The sequence below is a fragment of the Lepidochelys olivacea genome (assembly GCF_965140295.1).
Source record: "Lepidochelys olivacea isolate rLepOli2 genome assembly, chromosome: 5".
NCBI classification, from domain to species: Eukaryota; Metazoa; Chordata; order Testudines; family Cheloniidae; genus Lepidochelys; species Lepidochelys olivacea.
In genome coordinates this window covers 82,311,598-82,320,164 of record NC_140415.1, presented here as the reverse complement: position 1 = coordinate 82,320,164, position 8,567 = coordinate 82,311,598, and positions in this window count along the sequence as shown.

The following is an 8,567-nucleotide window of genomic DNA, read 5'->3' as shown; positions in this document are numbered from 1 at the left end:
ACTCCATTAGCAGAGTTTCACAGGCATAAATGTGGTATAATGAAGTGCAGACTTAGAAGCTCAGATTGCCACACTATGCGATTCTTCTCATTTAAGTATGGCTAATACCCACTAAATGCATAGCCGCAGTGTGACAATAACAATTACTTCAGCATGTTTATGATATCAGATTCTCATTTGAGAAAGGTTTCAGGGTAGCAGCCGTGTTAGTCTGTATTCACAAAAAGAAAAAGGAGTACTTGTGGCACCTTAGAGACTAACAAATTTATTTGAGCATAAGCTTTCGTGAGCTACAGCTCACTTCATCGGATGCATCACAAAAGCTTATGCTCAAATAAATTTGTTAGTCTCTAAGGTGCCACAAGTACTCCTTTTCTTCATTGGAGAAAGTATTTCATTGTGTACTATAGCATGTTTTCAGCTACATAAACGCAGTAATGTATTTTAGAAGTTCCTTATGTCTGATCATCATTATCTTTCAGCATTTCCTGTCGCATGTTTATATTCATTTAGCAGGTTTATTTTGTTTAGACCAGAGCCAGATCTTGTCCCATTGAAGCCAACAGGAATTTCACCAACAATTTCAGTGGGAGCAGGACTCAGTACTATATATGTATGGATAGAAAAAGTCAAACTTCTGGCTGAGAGGAACTGGATAACTCAGTGGATTCCCAGTCCTGCAAAGTGCTGAGGGCTTCCTGGAAGGTGATGAGGTTGCTTAGCATCTCAGCTAAGGCTCTGAGCATCTCACAGGCTCAGACTCATAGTCATTTCCTTTTTTTTCTAGGTCATGATTCAAATCAATCCATGACAGTAAAGAATGAAAATTGCTACCATTGGAAAATATTTGGTGGCTTTTGTGACTTACATTACAGTAACTTGTACCAATATATAAATTGCTCAAAGTACCTTCCAAAGGTGGAGAGTATTATTCTCATATTGCCAGTGGGGTTGCTGAGGCACACAGCTGGTTAAGTGACATCCACGATTCACGCAGGAGGAGTCTGTGGCAGAATCTGGAATAGACCCCTAATCTCCTGACACACTGTTCACTTCTTCAGCCATCAGACCATGTTGCCTCCCTGGTGTAGTTCATTCTAGTGTGGTGTCCACATCACAGAAAACACCCTTTATTAGAACTGCCATTAACTGACAACCTTGTTTGCAGTCTCAGTAGAAACACTCAAAACAGAAACACTGAAGACATTAAAACCAGACTCAACAAAGTACAAGAAAATATTTAGTAAGGAGTAATCCTGCTTTGCCAGAGGAATGGACTTGGTGACCTAATCATCCTCTTTCTATTGTTAATCTTTGATTCTCTGCATGGAACTGAATTACTTTCTCACCATGAGAAATGGTACCTTCAGGTGAAGGCTGCCTGAGTCACAATAATAGGGTAGTATGCGGAAACTTGAACTGGTCTTGAAATTGCTGTGGCTAAATGGAGGACTGTGGTCTCCAGAGCTGTCGATTTGGAACATACACCAGCACTACGTTTAAAAAACAAACAAATGCTACTCTGTGTGATAAAGTAAATCTATAATGTAGGCTTAGTTTAGCATCCCCTAATATATAAATATTCTTCAATTTTGAAACTGCTTAAAATGTAGATTTATAGCTGTTAATGCTGGTGTATGATTGCCACTCCTCACTACTTACAGCTCAGAGCTGTAAGGTGTTGAGCTCCTTTAGCACCTTCAGCTTTAGTAGGAGTTGAAGACGTTCAGCACTTTGCTAGATTGGGCCATAAGACAATTCTTTCTCCAACACTTGAGAAAATGCAATCCTACAGGATTGACTCCCTGTATTTTACTTATTTAAAACTTTGGCTCACGGAGAGAGTCTCAAGAGAAACATTTTTGGATCTTGGGAAACAGGAATGAGACAGTCAATATAATGCAGGGCACTCAGTCTAAAACAGCAGACGTCACTGAGCAATCAAAATCTCAGTTCTTTACACTGACGAGGCTTCTCAAGATCAGAGATCAAAAGCTTTTTAAAACTAGACAATGTTGGTGTCCAGTTTAATAGAACAGATAGTTTACTGCAGCTGTTGGGCACTGCAGCTCAAAAACATAGCCTCCCATAGACAGCTTTAACCCTAGGAATGCTGAAGATTTTGAATTCTCCAATGTGAATGAATGTCTCCCCTCCTTAACAAGTTTACATTTCCAGGACAGTTATTCACGGTTTTTGAATACAGTAACTGGAGACAGAAACACTAACAAAATCTCATCTAAATTGGCTGTGTACTCACTATCTTGGATGATTTCAGGGTCAGTAAGACAGAGGTGATAAATGAGCTACAATGCTTGAAAACCAATACATTCTGAGGCCCAGATGGGATTTAGCCAAGGTTCTTAAAAGATAATAAGGAGGAAAAATGTAGTCTGGTGGCAGTAATCCTGGAAAACTAGATTATTATGAAAGCAATTTTGGAAGTCTACAGGAGGAATAAAACTGACACATGCAACATGAGGTAAGCAATGTAACAGAAACTAAATTAAAAAGCAAGTGTAAGAATACTAATAACAAATAGCCCCAAGTATAAGAGCACCTGCTGAATGACCACTCTGGGTAATAAATACACCTCTCTAAGGGACCCGTCTCATCTTTGATTCTTCAGTGGTAGTTTTCCTAATTTGAAAATCAGATGTTCATTTTTAGTTTATTTTTTTCAGTTTCAATCATTATCATCAACAGCTTCAGGAAGGGTAGATTAAAGCCTGTCATTGAGCCTAAAACTTAGCTAACCTGGGACTTTCAAGATATCTCAGCCAGAACATATGGAAAGAGAAGGGAAAAAATTAAAATTGCAATACAGTGTGCAACTCGCCATACAGACTGATACTGGACTTCCAAGAAAAAGAGCTCTTTTCATGGTCCCAGGATGTATTCTGATTAATGGTGATGACTGTATACAGGAGCTCTAATTAATAGTAGTGGAAAATCACAGTTGAAATATAATTCTGAAACTCAAAATGTTTTTAGTGCGCTCTATACCACTGACCTCTCAAAGTCATTAGTAGAGCTGAGTGGTAATGGGATTTTCCATTCTGTGACAAATTGTGAGATTTTGAAAAAAAAAAATTCATTCTGTAGAAGAACAAAAACAACAAATCTCAGAACTATGAGCAGAATGGTTCCAGGAGAATGAGCTGCCTTGTAGCTCAGAAGACAAGCTGGCAAGAAACCAGGCAGGGTTCCGTCAGAATTTTGTTAAAATTGAAATTTAGGTGCAATGTTTCAGTTTCAACAAAATTACATTTTCTCACAGAAAAATATTATGTTGGAAAATTTCCAACCAACTCTAGTCATTGGGTCTATGTGGTTTCAGAGCACCACACAATCATTATTGGGTTTTATCATTGTACACCTGTATGAGGTAGGGAAATATTATCCCCAATTTACAGACAAGGAACTTGGTAAGGGGTCAGATTGTGACTTGCCCAACACCACACAGCAAGTCTGGAATTGAACCCAGATCTCCTGACTCCCAGACCAGGGCCTTCCTTCCCAAATTGTTGCTTCCTCCAGCCTAAGTTGTTGGTTTAAATTTTCTTAATGCAATAAAATATAGAGAGAATATTAACAAATAGAATAAAGGGGAAGTGGATAGCAGTGATGATAAATTAGTAGTTAAAATGCAAATAATTGATAAGGAATGCTAAAGATATTAATGAAAAATCCATCACTGGTAGGGTTTAAGAACAATAAGAATGTTTTTTTAACATCAGAAATGAGAAGAACCCTATCAATGGTTATAGATCCATCACTGGATGGAGATGATAAAGTTGTCATAATGATGTAGACATGGCAGAAGTATTCAATAAATATTTCTGTTCTGTATTTGGAAAGAAGCCAGATGACTTATTCAGAGACCACAATGATGATGAAATACTTTCCATTACAGCGATAACTAGGGAGAATGTTAAACATCATCTACTAAAGTTAAACCATTTAAATCAGTTGTTCCAGATCATTTTTACCCAAAAGTTTTTAAAGAGTTGGCTAAAGAGCTCTCTTGATCATTGAGGTCATTTTTCAACAAATCTTAAAACACTGGAGGAGTTCCAGGGGACTGGAAGAAAAATAAAGTTGTGTCGATATTTTAAAAATTATAGGTCTGTTAGCTTGACTTTGATCCCTGGCAAAATTGTACCACACAACATTTGGAATAAAAAATTAGCATACTACAAAATCAGTGTAACATGGATTTAAAATGACATCTCAAAATGTAATTGTTAATGGGGAATCATTTTTGAATAGATGTTTCTAATGAGATTCTGCAAGAATGGATGCTTGGCACAATGCTATTTAATATCTTTATGCATGATCTAAAAGAGAATGTAAAATAATTTCATATAGGGTTTTTAGATGACCTGAGGACTTGTAGAGTGGTGAATAGTGATATGGACAAGTCACTTAAAAAGGATGATCTGGATTACTTGGTAAAATGGGCTGAAACAATGTGGTAAAATGGGCTCAAACAAACAATGGGGTCAAACAAACAGTTTTAATGTGCCAAATTTAGTCATACTTCTAGGAATAAAGAATGTAGGTCATACTTACAGGATGGGGAATTGTATCCTAGAAAGCAGGGACTGTGAACAGGACAAGGGTTGATGATGGACAACCAAATGTATATCAGATCTAATGTATTGTCAAAGAGTTAAAGGTGTTTATAAACTCTCCAATATTCTTTGCTTTGGGTTATGTTTCTACTGAGACCCTGGTTCTACTTGATTCTATGACAAATGCCCAAAAGCATTAATTTTAAACTTGAAAGTTCATTGATAAAACACAAAAAAGAACAAGAGATTAAAACAAGCATTTATACTGAAACTGAAATTGAGTGATTATGCAAAACAATCAAAACATTTAAAGTTTTGCCTTTTGGGGGCAGAATATTAGTCTCTTATTTTCAGAGCTACCTTTCCTTGATGAAAAGGAAAGGATTAATTTTACATTCAGTCCTGGTGTGCAAAGGGTATTTACTTCTCTATTTCTAATAGACAGATACAAGGAAGGGGAGAGAGAGGATAGAAAACGTGGGGGAAATATGATTTTTGTTGTCTCTGGAACACTGGATGGCTGGACAGTCACAAATAGATGCTTTGGCTGGCAGGTCAACCATGATACCTGCTGCTTGGATCCTGGATCATTCTTTTTGTCAGGGACATCGTCTGTTTGGATCCTTTCTTCTTAGACAAGGCAGGTTTGGATGAATGCACTATAGTCGATTTTGGGATTCAATGAAAAGCGAAGAGAGTGAAAGAGATGATCAGAGGCAAGTGGGGGAGGGCATAAAGCAACGCAACAAGAGAAGGGAAAACAATACAGGATTTTAAGTGCCTCTGCGGTGTAGGGAATTAGTGGTCCCCACTGAAGGACTGAGGACCGGATGTCATGGTAATTTGATGACTTTCAGCACTGACAGGTGAATACAAAGTTCCTTACGCAAGAGCAAAGCCAGCTGGCCTTCCTCTTGTGAAGAAAGTCCTTAGCTTGGTCTGCTCCATCAGTCTTGAGGGCAAGGAAGCTGCAATGAGATGCAGTGCTGCCAGGCTGGGATATGAGCTGGAGGAAGATGATCCTTTTTTTTCCAGTCTCTTTATAAGAGCCCCCAAAAGGGTAAAAGTGGACAACATATTTTATCCTCATTATTTTGTACCAATTAAATCCATTTCCATAAGGCCAAATTTGGCATAAGTAACTTTTTTCCCACATTTGCTTGTTTACCAAGTATGATCTCACATAGTCCTTGAATTATGTCAGTAGGTCCTGGTTGTTTAGACTAATATAGTTTCTCTGTCTGGTTTTCTTTCAACTATTATAACATTCATCATCAAAAACAACTTGACCTATTTTTCATGGTTATAGTAACATCTTATGAACTTTCACATACTTTTTACAGTTGAATTTAGGGTAACTTTGTAGGGTCCAATAATCACAAAACATCCCAGTGTGTGATGCTATGGCCAAAAAGGTTCATACTTTTCATGGATGCATAAACAAGGATATAGCGAGCAGGGAGATAGTATTACCTCAGTATTTGGCACAAGTGAAACCACTGCTGGGATACTGTGTCAGTTCTGATGTCTACATTTCAAAAAGTGTGTTGAAAAGTTGGAGATTGTACAGAGAATAGTTACAAGTGTAACCCTTCTGCCAGGCCGAGTTGATAGCAGCAAGGGCCAGGTTCAGTACATAGGGGTTCCCTCTCAACAACACAATGCAAAACTATCTCAAGCCCCCACCCAGTGACCTGGGAAAATCTTACACACACCCCAGATGCCTCAAAGAGGCAATACTTCCCCTCTCGCAAGCACAGAGTCTTGGTGTAGCAGAAAATCTTTAATAACATGAGGCAAACGACATCAGCATTAAATTGGGAAAACACCACAACTAGGGTTCATAAACCAAACCATGAGCAAAGACCCGTCCCAGCAAATTGGGCCATGTCTTTTCCCTTTGGTTCTTGAGTCCAGCAACACAAAACTCACCCAAAGTCCCAAAAGTTCAACAACCCAAAAATCACTCAAAGTCTCAACCCAAAGGTCTCTGTCCCTGGTCAGTGCAGCCCCAGAGTTCAAAAGTTTATCTGCAAAGTTTTACCTCCCAGCCTGGGTGGAAATGGGGGGGGTGGTGTTAAGGGGGACGTTACATGGTCCGAGGCCGACTGCCCCACCTCTCCTTGGGTTCTGCTGCAGCCTTCACCACAAGCCACTCCACTCTGCTCCGCAGCCGTCCCGCCAGCCGCTCCGCTCCACCAGCCAGGATGGGCCACTCCAGCCATCCTGCAAACTGCTCTGCTCCACCAGCCGCTCAGGAATATAGCTTCAGGTCCCCCCACTACTTAGCACAGCACTCAGTGATTTCAGCTCTTAGTAATTTTAGCTCTTTAGTGATTTCAGCTTGTAGTAGGGAAGCCTCAGTGGTGGTGCACCATTAGCCCAAAGCGAATTCAACTCAGCAGCCTGTAACTAGACTCCTAATGAAATCAAAATTAGCTCTGATATTCCACAGTGGACAGAGGTGGTGGTGGTGGTGGTGGTGGTGGTGGTGGAATTGGTGTTTCAGACCCTCAAAACAGGCCCATACCACCAAGTACAAATGCCTGTCCCCAGCCTCTCTCAATTCACTGGGTTTTTTGAACCCATGTACCTTGTCTAGCGAGTGCTACTTAGTTGATGGCAAGTCCCTCCGTCATAAAACGGTTTCACTGTCCTTGATTCACATAATCAGGGTAACAACAGCATTATTCTTCCTGCCCCAATAATAGAGAAACTGGGGATCCCACAGCAGCCAAAGTGACCATTTGGGCTGCTGTGGGCTCATGCTAGGCAGGGTGGGTGTGCCTATGTAAACAAGATCAGCCCCTGAAGTTCTTTTCCACAACTTGCAACAATTCACCCCCAGATGTCAGGGTAGAGCTCATCCTGACTCTGCTTACACAAGTATGATTCAAAGACTGGAATACATGCCTTACAGTAACAGATTTAAGGAGCTCAATCTGTTTAGTTTGTCAAAGAGAAAGTTACAGTGTGACTTGATCATCGTCTATAAGTACCTACAGAGTAAAAGGTACCTGTAGAAGAAGGCTCTTTAGTAGACAAAGGCATAAGAGGATCCAGTGACTGGAAGTTGAAGCTTGACAAGTTTATACTGGAGAAGAGTTGCAAATTTATCAGTTCTCCATCATTTGAAATCTTTAAAACCAGGTTTGGATATCTTCCAAAAAGATACGCTCAGGTTCAACCACAAGTCATTGGCCTTGACGCTGGAATCATGGAATGAATTTCTGTGGCTTCTATTATGCAGCAGGTCAGACTGGATGATCATATTGGTCCCTTTTGGCCTTACAATCTATGAATATTTATGCTATAGCATATGTAGCATCATCTTAACTTCACAATATTTGCCCTTGCTTCTCTAAATTAAGGGACAACACCCTGTCTCTTCTTGGAATATAAGTATTGTCAAATCAGTAAGAGGAGTGACCTGAAGCTAACATGAGTACAAATTATGGCCAAAATTTTCTGTTGTTCCCAGCGTGACACTCCAGTGTGTTCAGAATCTGCTGTAATTAGTGGGAGTTTTGCCAATTTAATGACTACAGTATCAGTCCCAAAAATAATGATTCCAAGAGAAGGACTTGTAGGGAATGAAAAAGAAACAGAAGAAAGATAAAGGTATACAGAGGAGAAGAGAAAATGAATAAATAAATGGAAGCTGAGAGCAATGAGAGGGTTCATCCAAAACATTTTGTAAAACTTAGTAGATTCCAATCTTGCAATGAAAGAAAAGAAGAGCTCAACCCAGGCTGCAGTTTGGATCAGGACATAAGCTTTTGCAAAGTTCAGGTGTGAGCCAGATCAGAAATTCCCCAGTTTGAAAGTGATCAGATCCAGGGGTTTTGTATGGTCCACTTCTTTACATAGATCACATATGATAAAGCATTGAAAAAGAAAAGCCCAGAGAACTTGTGTAACTTGCTAAAACAAACTAGTGGAGGAAGAGCACCACTTAAAGTAATCTAAGGGATTATTGTTCCCAGAGTA